We start from the raw sequence: 17,655 nt of genomic DNA on the forward strand, positions 1-17,655 counted from the left end.
GAGATATAACATAAAAAGTCTTAGAAGTTTGTGCTGAAGCAATGGAATGGGAGAAACTTTGGAAAGATACACAAAAGGAATCAACATTTTCAAAACAATGAGCAAACAACATGGTCTCTGCTGGAGCCTAGGAAAAGTACATGGTTGATTTTCTTTTGCTTTTGCATTTCTGCAAGGCTTTATAGCACTTATCTGTCTCACTTTCCTAACCAGTAACTGTGTACGGGTTACATGCAGTTCTCAGCTTACACTAATAGCTGGTGATGGACTCTTATATGTTTTTAAAGGCTGAAGATTATTCAGTAAAGTCACTGGAGCTTTTCTCCATGGAACCCTGCTGATCCCTCTCCATTTTTTGAGGAAGCATTGGTGGGACAGAACACTGTCTGGATCTTTGCAGCTCAGTCAGTTGTTCATCTTCTAACTGATACCATCAGGCTGGCACCAACAACTAAAGGAGTTGACTGCCACACCTACTGTCTAGCTGAAATTTCCCTTGCTGCATTTTTAGCCCACGATTACTTTCTTTGTGCATGGGGGCATGAAGAACAAATAATTTTTTTTTCTCCGCAGCAGTCTTTAATGTATCTCAGGATTGTTATACCTTCAGTCTTCTTTTCTCCAAGCCAAGCAAACCCATTTTTTTTTCAATTCTCCTTTGTAGACCGTGCTTTCAAGACCTCTAATCATTCTTCCTGATCTTCTCTGAACTGTCTTCAATTAGGCCACATCTCTCTTGATGTTTACTGAACAAAGTCACCTGGATCTGCTGAATTTGAAGTAAACACAAATAGTGGTGCGAAGCTGTGCTGGAGCACAAGAGGCAAAGATTGTGGTTCAGAACAAGACAATTATGTTAATAACTTCTTATCCTCAGTCCATGTGTGTTCTTGGGAGTTGTCAGCTGAGCCCTAAGGAATGCTGAGCCATTGGTATTCACCATCTTTATTCAAATTAAACCACATAAATAAAAAGTGCCAACAGACAACAGCCTTTGAAGATACTGAATCTCTAACGCATATTGCTTTTCATTGCTGTGCTTTATTTTCACTTAAATAATAATGAGATTTTGGAGAGGAGATAAGGCTGGGGGGCACACCTAAACCTGCACCTGGGAAGTGCTGCTGATTCTGGGCATTGCAGTCTGTGGGCCTTGGTTATCCACCAGCTCTACCTGCTTTGAGCAGCCCGACATCTGCACTTACTGGGGACCAGTATGTACCAAGCTAAAAAGTTGCACAAGTAGTCACGCGTTGGGAAGAGTATCTATGTTTCCTAATTAAACTCCACTTTCTGGATTTCCCAACTTTCCAGCATCTCTCCAGCTTTTTAGGTTGCTCACTTCCTTTCAGCAACAGCTTGTGTCTTCATGCTCCCTTTTCATTCCTCTCCACAGTAGTCAGGTTCACAACCACTCTCCCGGTACTGCTCATGCACAAAGTTGCACATCCATCCCCTCTGCACGTTTGCTGGCTTGCGCCGTTCTTGTACGACACAAACTTCCCACCCCACAGTTTATACCTTCTATCTTTCTATTCTCCGCTTCTTCACCAAATGTCGCCTCCAAGGAAAAATTGCACCCAAACACTTGGTAAAACCAGTCCTGACTCAATTTAACCGAAGCTCCGTTCTCCAAAAGTTGCACCCCACTTTCAGTACCTGACATGCTTTTGTACCTCTCCCTTGCCTATCTCACTTCCCAAACTCTTAGTGGGAAGACCTTTTAGGGACTCTGCATAGCACAGTGTTGGAGCTCAAAGTCTTCCCTTTGATCTCAGAAGACCTGGAGCCTCCCCTCTCTCCCTGCAGTTCCCCTCCACCACACCTTATCTTCACAACATTTTGAGAGAGAACGTAAAATGCAGAAGAGAGAGAAAAAAGCAAAGTGGAATTTCCCCTGTTCCCTTGGGATATATTCTATGCCTCTCCCCTTCTCCCTAAGTTATGTCTGCCAGCCTCAGAACCGATCTCCTAACAGTATGTCATCTCCATATATGACGGTAAATAAAGCAGCGCAAAAGCCTTGGGTGTCAGAAGGAAAAAGCATATTAACTACCAGAAGAAAGATCCTGAACAAGAGCAAAGCCATGACATCTTGCAGCATAAGGATTAGCTACCACAGAATATACTACTGAAGGTAAATTATTGCTTCTATCATTATCTTAATAGCCTGATGGATGTGGTAAATATTTACAGCGATCCGGTAAGGTGAGGAATTCTGTATTGTTAGAAATTAAAACAGCTGCTATTTCAGTTTTGAGGAAAACGAACTAACTTTGTCTTTCTATTGAAAAATGACCTATGTATTTGGGCCTTCGTTGGAGTATATCTCGGTGCAGCTTTTTCTGTCTGCTTTCTGGCTCTGGCTCGATGTAGTACTAGGAGCAGCTCTGCAGGTTGAGGCCAACTCGTTACGCTGATCCTAGCCCTAAATCAAAGCAATCATCTGCGTGGAGCTCCAAGCCAGCTCCATTCACTCCTTCCCAGAGTCATGTTGCTAGACCTCCAGTAAGAATTGCAGAGCGGTTCGGTGTCCTCAGTGCAACGGGAAGTTTTCACCTCCTCTCCTTAAGCCAACGTGGGACCCCATTGGTCCTTCTTTTCAGTCTCACGGGGCCAGGCAGAGAGCCACCGCAAACTCATCCCGTGGCAGAGTCATGCAGCAGGGATTGCTGCATCCCACGAGAGAGCGGAGAAAACACAGCCTGGTGAGATAACTCTAATCAGCTAACAGCCCTGAATAGAACAGGGAACAAAACATGTCGGCTGTCACTTATGATAGCATACACTGTCCAATTTCATTCAGTTGGGCTACTTTAATACTCATCTCCTTTCCTATTTAAGCATAGGTGATTCTTAATCAGCTTTTCCTAACATGTCATTCTCAATTGTACTCACTGTATGCATTATCCAGTCCAGATATTTTGGGGAAAGGACTTGTTAGAACAAACATCTTTCCAGTTATGCATAAATGGGGCCATTAGGAACACATACACCTTACAAAGTGTAGTTGCTCGAGTATGTGCCTCTGGCATGCCTGATTTTCTTTTAGTATTTCCTTGTGCGTAGAAGACTGTGACCTCAAATTGTACAGACAAATGAACACCTGAATTCATGAATTTTATTTTTCTTCCCAACTCTTTCACTCTAGAAAGGTCATTGAGGAAGGCTCTGTATTTTATTTTGGTCACAATTTTGGTATATATTCCTCTTTCAAGAAAAAACCTCAGAGCCCCACACTTTCTTCATTTTAGTCCCAGTTTTCACAACTACATTCTCCATTAACTTCAGGGGGTTTTTGATATGATAATTGAGTGAGCACTTGCACTCAACAGACAACACGGAAAATAGCGTATCAAGGCGTGATCTTTCTTGAGTGATATCACAGATACATCAGGTTCTGTCTTGTCCAAGAACATAACCTCACCCTTTCTAATTTGGCTCAATTCCTTACCGTGCCAATCCATGCCAGCAACATTCTTTAGGTTTTCTCTCTATTGTTTCAATTCTATATTCACACAGAATGCAACATAAAATGATCTGCACAAAGTAGAGATCAGCCTGAATTATGAGGTTTGAGTCAGGTTCCCAAGAATATTCATGTCTGGGAGAACTAAATCTGGGGAATAAAGGCTTTTCTATGTAATAAATCTTGCAGTAAATGGCACAAGCTCCTTGACACCCACCATTTGTTGTACTGACTCTACTAAAGTGACACTGGAAAAGCTCTTCTTTTGCTAAATCACACCTATAAGGCCTTTTTACTGAGACAGCAACACCACTTGAATCAGAGCTGACCTACATGAGAATAACAAAGCAAATATGGAAAATAAATTTTTTTTGAAAAAAAAAATAAAAAATGGGGAACCAGGTTGCTTCAGCAACAGGAAGAAGAAGGGAAAAGGAAGATTTGAATAGGATGGAGAAGTCCTAAAGAACTGAGATTCCCATTTCTGCTGCGATGAAGAAGGGATCATAGTGATGGAGGCAGTTGCTGCCCCACATTACCCAGCTCCAACCCTCTCCTCTTCCTCCATGGAGGAAGCAGCAGAGTCTAAAATAGGCAGCTGAGCCACAACTGGTTTGCTCCTTTTCCCTGTTTCTTAGGAATCTCAACTCCACGGTGGTTGCCTGCCTTGCCTGTGCCCTGACATGGACATTGTGTCCAGCAACAAATTATTGTTTCTGTGAGCCAGCACCAGAAGACCCTCTGCAACAAAACCAAAGTACAGCCCTGAGATCCCATTTCTGTCAAAAAGCCATCAAACTGAGTTCCCCTGGAGGGTTTTTAGTCAACTATAGGTAGGTCAAAATCCAAGAAAAAAAAAAAAAACACTTTCTAGTGCTCTAGCCATAGTTTTCTCGGAGTGACAATGCATTACTCTAGGTTGCTACTCCATTTTCATCCTCTACCAAAATGAGGTCTCTCATAATTAGTGTCTGGAAAGATAGCAGGTGTCCAAGGCTGGATTTTTTTTTTTTTTTCTTCCTTCTCTTTTTTCTTTTGTAGCATAAAGGTGAGTTAACAACACTGTCTGTTCTGCTGAACTCAAACTAGATCCAGCTGAACTTCAATTCATCCCAGCAGAAAACTGTTTATTAAAGACCTGTCAAATGTCCATATTCTGTGGATCATCACAGGAGCTGACAGTGTGACAAAGGCTTGAAATCCAGTGCATATCACTGGAGGATGCCATTAAAATGAAAGTGAGACCAAAACCTCGCAGCTGTCACTCATTATCTAGGACATTCTCACACAGTAGATCTCATACAGTTCCCTTTATCTAACATGGGTCTCCTAACTTCCCCATTTTCGCTGTAACGAAAGAGCTTTCAAACAAAAACATTTTGAAACAAAAAAAAAATATCCATAAATCTCTATTAAAGATGTGCATTTCTACTCCATTTGGAGTTCTCCTGCATGTCCAGTTAATAGCTGTATCTCTCTTTTTTGGTCACCTGCTGCTTATTTTATAGGCTGTTATATTTTACAGCTTGAAAAGAAGAATAAATAGGAATGACTGAATTTCAACCATTCAAACAGAGCTTTTACAAGAAAAATTGTCCTCAGCCACTTGCCCTTATCTCAGACCAAGCCTGAACATAACTTTGTTCCAGTTCAAATGAGACAGGCTAATAATGTTTCTGTCCTCATTATTTTGGGGGTTTTCTCCCATTTTTCCAGTTCTGGTTCTGAGTAGGAATTTAATGGCTGTGATAGCTAGATCAAGGCTGGATCAGTGCTGTCAGCAAACATCTCTTAGTCATGAGAAAAAGTTGGTTTTAGCTGTATTGACCAAAGGTAGGAAATACTCAAAGCCTCATAAACTCATTCTGAAAATGCTTGATATCCAGTCTGTCAGAGCAATTTTACACCCATTTAGCTCCATCAACATCAGAGACACTATGCCAGAGCAAAACCAATGTAGTGTTGACTCAGCCTTCTATAATTTTAAAGTCATTCTTGATTTACTTTAGGCTACAGTATATTTAATTGCCTCTTGTCTTCACTCCTGAACCCAGGTCTCAGGGAACTCTTTCCACTACAAAACAAGTGGCCAAAGGAAGATCCAAATACAAGACAAAATCTACAGTATAATTACTTGACTATGATCTCATCATATGTCCTATGTAATTATGAAATGGTTCCACTTTTTTATATCTATAATTGCTACAAATTCATATGAAATGGAAGGTCATCCATATTAGCACAGCTTTCAGATTTATTACACTATTCTGTCACTGCTTTGATGTTTAAGATTTTGACAAATATATTTGGTATAAAAAAACATATTAAGGGTAATTATGTCATTTACACATGGATTTTTGTGATTAAAGAATTTTATTTTTAGTATCTCAGTGCACAACTTACCTTACACTCTAATTATTCTAAAGTTTTATTTTGCATTAATATATATACAACTGCTACAAAAATTGTCAGAATAATTCTAGTACAACTGCAGGTTAAATTCTGTTCCATTAAGAACACAGAGTTAATAATGCCAGTCATACAGTTAAACTTAGGGGTAATTATACACGTTTAAAAATATATTCTAAGTGTAATTACAGTGGAATTGCAGTAAAACTGCTATGCAATGAAAAACACTCTATTACCCAGCATACCTGAGGCAGGTGGAAACTTAACTGAATCAGATGACTCAGTATTTAAGCCAGGTACTTGGAAAGTTTTTTAGGGACATGTCAGTTAATAAAGAACAGCAAAAATACAGGGATTTTTTTTTTAATCTTTGATAAATTACAGTTAAGTCTAATAACACACAGCAGTAACAAAAAGTCCATGACACTGACAGTACAAAAAAGTGTTAGAAAACTAGGCTATTCAGACCAAAGGTTTTGATTTTGGCCTCCATTTCTAAACGCGGTTAAATATGGTAGCAGTTTTGGGCACTGATTAGACAGCAGTTATTTAGACTGGAGAAAGAAAAAGAGGATGATATGAGAAAAGCCTATGTAATACTGCCTAGAAGATGAAGAGCCCACTAGAAAGATGCCTGGAAACATGGAAACCGTCCTGCGTGCCTCCTGTCTCTGCTTAGGAAAATGAGGCATATTTTTACATATTCTTTATGACTAAAAAGGGTGGCACTCATGCATTACTTGACTATAGTAGCAATACTACCTCCTGACAGAACAACCCTGGAGGCCCCGAATACTGATTAATTGCTCATGACATAAGAAGTCATGTTAGTATCAGCAGCAGGATCCGGTTCCCAGGGAGAGAAATTGCAGACTGGTAATTCTTCTTGATCCAAGCTGGAAAAAATAACGGAAACGATCAAACAGATCAGATAATCTGAAACAAGAACCAAAATAAGGGCCGAAGATGAAACAACAAGGCTTTAAAAGAGTATCTGGAAATGTCCCTGAAAGAGCTTAGAGGTGAGCTGTGTTTGGAGAGAAAAAAAGTATTTGCTGGGACAAAAGCTACAAAAAGTCCGGTAAGACCCAGGACCTGTCTGGTAAAGCTCCCGTCCTCGCCTGGCAAGGCTGATCATGGAGGTTTAAGCTGTGCTTAAGCCTAGCAGAGGACGAAGAAAGTTATGGCCCGATCTGGGATTTGCTACCCGAGATGGGCTGCAGCAGGGATTCAGGGAGATGAAAACATCAGCTTCCGAAAGAAATAAAAGGCATGCAGACCAGCACGTCTGGATGAGTCAGTGGATGAGGAACGGGGCCAGTTGGAAGATTTGGTAAGACTGGGCACATATATCTTCCACATTGTCTGTAACCAACAGAGAACTGGAACAGAAAGGCTGGATTATCCCAGCCTGAGTAACACAGAAGCCAATTATTTTTGAGGGAAAAAAAATCCCTGGGAGTTCTTGCTTCTGTTTAATTTCATAGTCCAAGTGAAAAAACATGGAGACTAGATAGAAAGCGTGTGAGGGAGAGAGGGAAGGGACAGGGGCATTTTCAGGCAGCCAACTTGATTAGCTCATCTTCAGTGGTAGGGCAGCACCGTATCCCCAGGAAAGAAGCTGCGTTATCCAAATCGGGTAGAAGCTCTTTGTTTGCATCTGATGGCAAAGACTCATCTCAGCTTGCCGGAGCACACCCAAGGAGACCCCACCTGAACCTGGAAAGAGCCTGTGGAGACTAGTCCTCCTGGCATGCCCAGACACCAGATCCCACATGACGGTTGAAAGAAGACACAGCTCTACTGGAGGTGGCAATTTAAGATCAGCAAAACGAGGCCCAGGACTGCGGTGGAGACTCCTGAATTTACCAAAGATCCTGGAGAGTTCCTTGGTGCAGTCTATCCAAAGAAGAAGAAGAAGATGAAGAAGAAGAAGAAGATGAAGAAGAAGAAGATGAAGAAGGGGCTATTCGCAATGGAAATGGGTCACCATAATTCATGGCGACATGTGGAGACATGGCTCAGGTGTGTTGGGTAAGGAGATTTAACGTGGCTCATGAAAACTGTAGTAGACTGACAAGAGGAACTTTGGTCTATGAACGAGGGAAATGGGCAACTGGAAAAAAGAAAATTTGCAGGAACAATTTAATTAAATATTGACACAACCAAAAGAGAGTTCGATAAATCCAAGGCTGGGCAGGACAGAGCCTCACCGTTGCCCGGTGAGCACCACCCACCTGCTTGTGTGAACTTACAGATTACCAGCTGGAGATATGATTTGGGGGTAGAAGACTCTGTGTTCAAATGTGGGCAGTGCAAAGCCGGTCATGGAATTTTGCTAATAAATACAAAAATCTATGAAGGACACAAGAATAACCGGCCAAACTGCAAGAGTTGATTTTCATGTGATTCTAGAGAAAATGGAGCCCAAAGCCATCACAGATGGAGACAGTGACAGGAGGGCAGGAAAAGACAGGGGAAAACTTAGATGCTGGAACTCATTCAGAAGCCTGTCCACATCAGCAAATACTCAGTTTGATTTCATTTTTGGTAATAACTGTGTCATAAACATCAGAAGTGGCCAACAAATTCAATCTTTACAAAAGTCCTTTAAAGAAGCCAGCTAACTAAAATATGATTTCTAAGTATTTAGGAATAATAATTGTAATAATAAAACAAGACTATGTCCTAAAAACATTCTGAATTCAATTCCAGAGCTGTAAACTTGGACTCAGTGAAAATATGGATGACGCTGCTCAGGCTGGAGATTGGCACAGCAGCATACATTGAGCAGCTACTCCATCATGTCACAGTATGAAAAAGAGAAGACTGAACAAGTCACTGGGGAAAGATATCAGCATAGTATGAATTAGCCTTCAATCAGTCCCAGAATCTCACCATATTTTTGGCTAAAATACACAGCAGAAACAGATTTTCTTTGGAAGACAGAGGATGAAGTGCTAAATTCGGCTTTGTTTTCAGAATAGATGTTGACCAGGATGCTATAGTTGGCCCAATCTCTGTGTGAAAATATGTGCAGGGATGTGGAACGGGAACCTAAACCAAGGTGAGGAGTACTGTCACAGCAGGATGAGGCTTGAGGTCATTTAAAATGAGATTAGAGTGAAGCACACTGCAACTTCCCAAGTGGCCCATCACAAGGTGCCTTGGTTTACCAGGACCACGATATAGCTGCAGTGACTGGGTGAGAAGAGGAAATTCTTTGGGGGTTGAGTGTCATTTAGCTCAGAGTTGAACCCTGGTGACTGCTTCTGCCTTACCTTCTCCTGCTCCAAAACTTTCAGTCATGCTCACAGACAGCAATGCTAAGGGACCGGAGTCCAACAGACCTGGCATGATGGTGCCATATTAAGAAAAGTTTCCAAAGAAAAGATCTTGGGGAAAAAAAAACCTTGCCCAAAAGGAAGTTCTGGTTGTGGTTAAATCTGTAAGACATTTTCGCCATGGGCTGCAAGACAGCATAGCGGTGCTTAGATCAGGCCAAAGTTTCTTGCACTGGCTCTTTTAATTCAGAAATCCCAGGGAAACTTGCCAGGTGGTTGGAAAAATTGCCTTGTTTTGATTTCATGGTCATATTGAGGCCTGGGTGTGAAAACATAGTAAGGCTGATGCTCTTCCAGATGGTGTTATTGGGAAACTAATTGCAAACATTGTCTCAGGCAGGAGTGGGAGGAACTAGTTACTCCAGAGAAGGCACCTGCTTGGGAAAAATTGAGTGTTTCTTCTTTTTCTTTTTTTTCCTTCTTTTTACTATTCTGTCTAGTTTGAGAAAGTACAGTGAGGTTGCAGAAAAAGACTCTAGGAAAGGATTTCCAGAAACATATCTTGGGATCAAAAGGGAGTGGCTAGAAAATAATTTGAAAAAAATTGACGATCCAGAACCACAGTATCCCCTGCATGTCACTACTCGATGCACGTGCAAGCTCTCACCCTGACCTGAAGATCCAGAAAATGAGACACTCAAAGAGCAACACACTGGAGACTGTGTGTGAGTAAAGTCTAGGAGAGCTTTCTGGATTACTGAGAAATCACTGGCAGGGAGGTGGATGCCCTACAGACCCCTGTATCCCATTCTAATCATCTCTGCTTTATCTCGAGGACACCGTGAAGTCTGCCCACTGGTGAGTCTTGTGCTGGCACGTGCCGGACAACCTCAGACTCAGGTGACAGTGACAATTCATGAGTGCCGTGGTATAATATCTCTGCGCAGGGTGTGCAAGCAGCAGGCAAAATGCAGTAGTGTATATTAATTTCCTTACATGCTTTATTCCTGGCTAGGTGGAAAGAGTGAGATATGAATCTGTTCAGGCAAAATCTGCTTGTGCAGTTTGCCTCTGGAACAGGTATAGAGGCTCCCATCTGCAATGGTGGAGGAAAAGCTTATCACTGAATCTCAGTTAAAGAATCTTTTTTTTTTTCAGGTTGTACATCTAATGTTTAATTACTTATCAAATTCTTGCCAAGGTGGAGGTATCTCAGATTGAAGAAGAGAGTTTAATTTCAGTATCCATTTTGTTCCTCCTCCCACTACCCAATTCCTTCCTGTGAAGGATATTTTTCAGTTTGGAGTTTTAAGTCTTGAGACTTCCTTCTGTAACACAATTAAATGACTTCTTTTTATTGAAAGTATTTCTCTCCTTTAATTTTGCTGATTTTTTTTTCAACAAATAAACCATAAACACTTTTTTCAATTTCTTTTCCTCCCTCTTTGTTTTAACCAAACCTCAGCTTTTCAGTTGCTGCTGAAAACCAAGTAATTTCCTCTGGTTTTCAATCCAAGTTTTTCATTAAAAACTTCTCATTTTCCTATCATTCTCAGGCTTCATTTCATATTGTAACTTTAAAACTTTCCTAAGTCATTGCACAGTTTTGGTGTGGGTGCTAGAAAAGTCTCACAAACTCATGCCTGATTCACATGCACCAGATCCCCACGTTCACCCACGCTCTAAAGGCAGAGTGCAGTCTTTCCCAGGCTCCTAAAATTGGGGTCCCTTCAGCATCTCTCAAAACACACATTCCTCCAAGCTGTAGGAGAATGTCTTAGAGGCCGGTGTAATTGGCAGAAGACAAAACAGCGCTGTTTTGGGCACGCAGCAGAAAGCATGTAGGCATTAAAACAATTCAGCATGGCTAGCATTAATTTACTATACTGTTTATGATTAAAGCAAACCTGTCCAAACAGTTAGTCAGACGGAGCTGAGTTTGCACAGCTTTGTCTAGATGTCTTGTCTTATTTAGGATCTGGACCTCTGGGAAGCAGGAATGCCGAGGCAAAGATGCGTTATGATACACAAGGAGAGAGCAGATAAATTTGTCGGCGCTGGGTGGACAGTGACAAAACGCTGGTTAAAACTCTCCAAGCCCTGCTGCTTTTGCAACGGGCATTGTATTAAATTCGAGTTTTACGCCAGCCGTGTCTTGTAGCTGTTCAAAAGCCCTGGTCTACGGTGGGGAGAGGAACTTTCCAGTAGGCTGAAGGAGTACAGGTGGTTGAGTTTACCAGCTCTCCAAGTGGTTTTCATTTCTTTTTCCTTCCTGAGATAGTTAAACGCACATTCCTCAGCTGTGTAAAAACAAATGGCCTACTCTCCCACTTTGGGTGGATTTCAAATGAAAGCCAGGCTTAATTAGAGCTTTTGAAAGCTTAAGAGTTAATACGCGCCCATTAAACGCTAACCACCCATCATTTACTGTCCGTTTGCTAGCAATAAGGAGCCGTCGGCGCTCGCGGGCATGCCGACGCGAGATGCGGGGCTGCGTTAGCGGGGACCGTCTCGGGACGAAGGATCGCACGCGTGGCACCGTGCCCGGCTTGGGAGGGCAGGCAGAGGCCAGGGAAAGAAGGAGCAGATGTCCGACCTTTCGGAGCTTGGAGAAACGTCTCCAGCTCAGCAACGCCAGGAGGGTAAGCTGGTTTCTCCGTTGGGTTTGAGCTTGCCGGGAGGTGGAGGGAGGCATTGGGTCTGAGCGGCCGAGAGCAGACCAGCACCGCTCGGCATTTTGTTGGCCAACTCTTCAGCTCCCAAAGTCAATGGCGTGACGGTGACGTCTACCTGACGAGGCTTAACGGGATGAATCCCTACAGTTGTCCCTGTGCGGGAAACACCGCAAGAATTATCGTTCCTACTTTATAGGTTCGGGAAGCCGGGGATTAAATGAGTTGTCAAAGGCCACACAGAGAGCCGGTGGCAAAGCAGACGGTACGTCGTGAGCCCTCTCCGCTCTCAGAGGCAGCTCGCAGACCACACTGTGTTTTAAAGGCAGCCATTCAACAACCCTGTGGCTTGTATATATGTTTAAATGGAAGACAAATTGCAGCATTTTTGTCTTTATTTGCACTAGTAACATCTGTCCAGACTTCTAAGCCTGCACAATGACTGATGAGTAGTTCAGTCAAGATCTCTAGCAGACAAAATAGACATGCGACACACAGGGAGTTATATGTTTAGCTTCCCTGCAAAAATCTCACTGACAGTCTTGCAATAAATATATAATTTTATGGCCTATTTCTCAATCATATTCTGCTACATAATATCATGCTAAGAACTGCTAGCTACCTTGCCAATGGAAATATGTTGCTGGCAAGCAGTAAGTCTCTCCAGATCTGCTCAAGGAGTCATAACTGTAACAATATAAGCAAATAGATCATCAGCATATTCCTTTCTGTGTTTTTTTTCTCTTTTTCTTTCCTTTCCTCCTTCTTTCCCCTCATTTTCCCCTCTCACTTTCCTCCATCTCCCCTTGTCCCCCATCCCTCCCCCTCACTCACTCCTCCATTAGTGTTTAGAAGATTTCACAGTTTTCTCCCAACCCTGGAAAGAATGTAAGTCGATGCTGCTGATTGCCTTTGAAAACATTTGGAACAAATTATCTCTACTTTTGGAATCTGAATAAAGGAATGCGAGCCTCACTGGAGAAATATGAAATACAGGGTGGGATTCAGAGAAGGTCTGTAGCTTTTTTTTTTTTTTACTCTTTCTTTTAAAAAAAGAAAATAATGCACTTTTTCTTTATTTTTTTCCCCCTTCTTTTTGTTACTTCAGGTTGGAAAATATTTCATCTGGGAAAAGTGAAGAGGCAAGGGTAGTGCTTTTTGTGAAGTGGCATCTTCATCAGCTCTTTTAAAGGTGAAAATGATGATTGGCATGAGTCAATTGTTAGCATGAACTCTGTGAACCCAGTGGGCTTGATGAAGAAATGAAGCAGATCTTGGATTCTCTTTTTATTCTCTGGTGAGGGATGATTTGGGTCACTAATGTCTCCTTTTCCTGCCTTATTCTGCATTTGGATAACTTGCCTCAGTTTCCCTGCCTGCAGGCTGCTGCCACACTGTGGTGCTGTGGAGTTGCCATCAGTAAAACAAGAGAGATCTCCTGAGGAAAGGTGCTGTGCAAATTTAGGACAAGTCACACATTTCCAGATTCAGACTTTCCTACGTGTAGGAGTATTTGTATCCAAGATTTTATTTTGTCTCGTTGCAGAAAATGGTGCCAACCACAAAGTTTGGTTCCAAATCATGATACAAATGGCTCCAATTTGGTGGAAGGAATTGTGAGCTAGGGCTTATTTTTTTTTCTTTTTCTTTTTTTTTCTTTTTTCCTTTTATGTTTGTTTTATTTTGTTTTGGTTTGGGTTCACATTGTGTCTAGTATAAACGCAAAAAGCCTTATAACTGAAAGATGGACAACTTTGCACTTCTTGAAGCCTCAAACTAGAAAACAGGTCAAAAGCAGAATGGCTGAAGTTGTGTTGTGCACTGGCTAATATTTTAGGACAGACAGGTCTGTAAGCACAGCAGCAGGAGGTGCAGGTGAGAAGGCAAACACCAGCCTTCGCAAAATCAGTAACTAGCTGGTCCACAGACACTTGTTTGATTTTAGGAACAGTACGTGCTTTTGCTCTTGAGGCTTAATCAAGAGCAAACGAGGACAGAAGCTTGTCCTGGGGAGGACCAGCCATCAGACCCAATGTTGTTGGTCCCCGTGTGGCCACCATGGGCAACTGGACCATGGGCTGACAGCTCTGGGCTAAGCCCTTCCCTGGAGAAACTAATAAACTGGGGAAGAGTGTCTCACAGGCGTTTTCAACAACTAGCTACACTGAGCTTCTGCTGAGTTTGGAAAAAATGGGAAGTACCAATGACCAAGACATTTTCCCATTTGTCTTCTGCTTTTCTGGAGACTCTCCAGAGGAGCTGAAACCTATCCGCACTAAAAAGCTGATGTGGCTACTGAGTTCAACCTGGTAAGCAGAACTGAATATAAATTGCTCTGAAGATCAAATAAACTTTTTAAAAAGAGCAGATGAAAACTAGTTTCTAAGCTTTGGACTTTTTGTTTTGTTTCCTTGACTCATAAAGCTTTGGTGAATCCTGCCCTTAAGTACCAGAGACGGCAATAGATGCCAAAGCCCTGGCAGGTTTGAATCTGTTCACTTAAACCCCGTGGGTGTGAATTTGATTCCTTCCAATGATTGTTTTGGAATGATTTAGTCACATTGTTTTGACCTACTTTCCCTAGTTGCAAATTTCATCCAAGCTGGTTATTGTTTATACAAAAAGACTGTGAAGGCTATTTTATACATTGGTATATTATTTCTGATAAATTTACTAAATAAGCTAAGGAAAAAAAAAAAGAAAGAAACAAAAAAGAAAACAGGAAAAAGTCATTTTAGGCAAAAACCAGATGCAACTCTGTCCAAACTCTGGCAAAAGTCCCAATGCAGAGAAAAAGGTTGAGAGAGTGTTTCTAGCAGGTTTGGTCCTCAGCATTTTATAAGACAGGATATGAGAAAGCAACTGGGAGAGAATTCATTCTGGGCTGAAGAAAAGAAGATGGCTCAGAGGACAAGATAAAGTCCTCCGTGCCTTGTGTCAAGCCACAAACTGAAGGGTTGCGAGGTGGCCGGGAGCTGAAGGAAGGTCATCTACGAGGGGTTTGGAGACCATCACCTGGCAGTGCCCTGCCAGATAACGGGCAGTAAATTACGGGCAGTGGGGCCATGGGGTATTTTCTGGAGACCCTCTCCTGGTTGAGCTGACAGGCAGTTTGGGCTCGTCAGCGCTACTGGATAGCAATAATAGGGATGGTTGGATTCCTGCTTCCTGGAGAGAGAATGTACCCTACAGAGCTGGGGAGAGATAGGAATCAGGAAGATCATAAAAGATGGGAAGGCAACAGTTGAGGCGGGGAGTCATTAAAGAGAAGTTAATGCTGTGAGTGGGAGGTAGTCTAAGAAAATATATTAGAAGCTGAAATGTAAACTTGAAGGGCAAATCTAGCCCTTTACATCTATGATTTTCAAAACAGTCCTAGGGAGTGAAGTGCCACACATTTTTTACAGGAATCTTGACATCTAGTAGCTTTTTATACCTCTGGTAATCAACCTCTTCATATCTGACAGCTGGACTCGGAGCAAGTACTCTTCTCCTAGTGTTTGCTAACACCTTGGAACAACACCATCACTAAGAAAAACACAAACCAACCTCTTGCCTCCACCAGTGAAATCAGAAATGATCATTAAGACCATCAGGTTCCCACTTCCTATGTAACACAAGCAGGAAAACATCTCTGTGTTAAGTCAGTTTTGAACTGAAGCACAGAAAAAATAAAAAATTGAGTGTAAATATGTCTTCAACACCAGATCTCCTAGACTTTAGGAAATCCGCATAAGCATATAGCTCCACTCAGCTTAAAAGCTTACAGCAATGAAATATTACCAATAAAACATCATCAATAGACTTTCACGTACAGTAATTGGAATGCGAAAGGTATTTAATCTTCAAGCATAGCATACATCATGGCTGAAGCCTGGAAAACTCTGAGAATAACAGCTTTTATATCCCTGTGCGTTTTCTGCATTTTAGTTCTGTGCAAGACAAAGAAAACATCTGTAGGGAAACTATCAATTCTGTGGCAAAGGTTACAGATTAAACTGCTGCTCTGTAAATATGTATATACATCTAAGATGTATACATTATTCTGAAAGGAAGTCAGTCATCCAGACATTGATTTTCCTGCAAGAAATATAATTCACTGATGCACAGTTGCTGTAATTTAACAAGCACTATTTGCTCTTCACATACATGGCTTTTTGCATTCAAAGGATATGGTTTGCTAATAAGTTTGTGCATATGTGTTGCAGAAGAGGGAAATCTTTACCTCGGAATCTTTATCTCCACTGAATGCTACCTTTCAGCTAATGAGATTGCTGTCACCTAAATTTTCATTGTTTTAAGAGCAAGTGGCTGCCGACAGTTTCCTTTCAAGCTTGAATGATGAAAGGAAAACACCACGCTGCCTCATCTGGCTAGCTTGCTGAGAGCTAATGAGCCTGAGGCTGCACCCATCTTTGCTATACTAGTGTGACCTTATGTCTGCTAATGCACAGGGAAGGAGTGAAAAATGTACTGCTAGTTCCCTCCAACAGTTCCCTGGGGACATGCTGAATGTGCCAAACAATTTAGTAAATATATATCAAGTTACTGTGTTGAAACATACTCCAATGTATTGCGACCCTGGGTATCTCAATCAAAAGATCATATTTTATTTTTGCTTATCTTCCTCCCCCATGTTGAACATTTGATAATTCCTCTTTAAAAAGGATATCTTTTCTTGCTAAATTTTAAACGTTGCACAAAAATTTTCACTTGGTGCTTAGTTTTGCAATAGACTACCTGAAATTTTTAACTGTTGTTTTGTTGTTGTTGTTTGGTGCTTGGGTTCTTTTTTTTTCCTATCAGGTAAATAGAAGATTATGTGAGATTCAGCAGTGCAGGTTTGAAGGCTGCTTAGCTGTTAGCAACTGAAAGCATGGAGTAGCATGGACCACGCATCTCAAAAAGATTTTCCATGCATAGTCAAGAGAAAATATTTCATGTCTTCCCCTTGGTGGAATATCTTTTCTCTTTGTGCTTGGTTTCCATAAATATTGCTGGAAATCGGCTTTACTGGATTTTAAGATCAAACTTTCATTGGCAAACTTTACACTCAAATATGCAGTTTGAAATTCTCCCTGTACGGTAGTTATTTGCTGAAGCCATCTAATAAGGAATGGATATGCCACCAAGCAGTATGTGTGTGTGTGTATATATATATATAAAAATAGCTCTGTGAAATTGAAATATTCACAATGGATAATGAAGACTATAGAAGCTCAAGAGATTTTTAATGAAAAACAATTTATTATGTTAAGTCAATTAAATGTTAGTTTCCCAATGAAAGTCAGAGCAAAACGTAAAAATCTAAAAGTATCAAGTGAGTTACTAGTGATTACTTATTTTCACAGCTCTAGGACTTGCTATCTGCTGGAATACAGTTCAGGGCTTTGATCTGGCCAGTGATCTTTGTGAGCTGTGTAGTAGATTTGCCTTTTATCTAATAAAGCCTTCTTGTGCCTTGGTATTCTTGGCAACACCTGGAAAGCACAGCCTAGACTGATGAGTATCTCTGTTCATGTAAATGTGAAGCATAGAGCAAAAGTAGACAGAAAAAAAAAAGGAGTTTTAACCTCTGGCAGGAAATAGTCATCAATTCTGAATATTTTGGGGTGATTTGATCAAAAAGAGGATGGGTAAATTGGGCTGTGGCAACTGCCCCAGATCTTTTCCTGATCAAGTCAGTCTTGCATCTTCTGGTAGCATTAATGCTAGCTGTGATAAATGAAGAGCTTCGCTTTCATACCTCACCAGATATCTGTATCACCCATTTATTCCATTATAAAGTCAAACACAAACTTTTCAAAAAATATCTGTCAGG

The 17,655-nt window shown here is 41.4% G+C and overlaps 1 long non-coding RNA gene across 1 annotated transcript; it reads left to right on the forward strand.

Annotated features, from left to right (window-relative positions):
• The first annotated feature begins 1,863 nt into the window (after positions 1 to 1,863).
• Positions 1,864 to 16,465, forward strand: LOC142026757 (uncharacterized). Its single transcript, XR_012648907.1, has 3 exons — positions 1,864 to 2,137; positions 11,605 to 11,804; positions 12,680 to 16,465. It is a non-coding gene; the product is annotated as an uncharacterized LOC142026757 (long non-coding RNA).
• Positions 16,466 to 17,655: the final 1,190 nt, after the last annotated feature.

Source organism: Buteo buteo, chromosome Z (genome assembly GCF_964188355.1).
Source record: "Buteo buteo chromosome Z, bButBut1.hap1.1, whole genome shotgun sequence".
NCBI classification, from domain to species: Eukaryota; Metazoa; Chordata; class Aves; order Accipitriformes; family Accipitridae; genus Buteo; species Buteo buteo.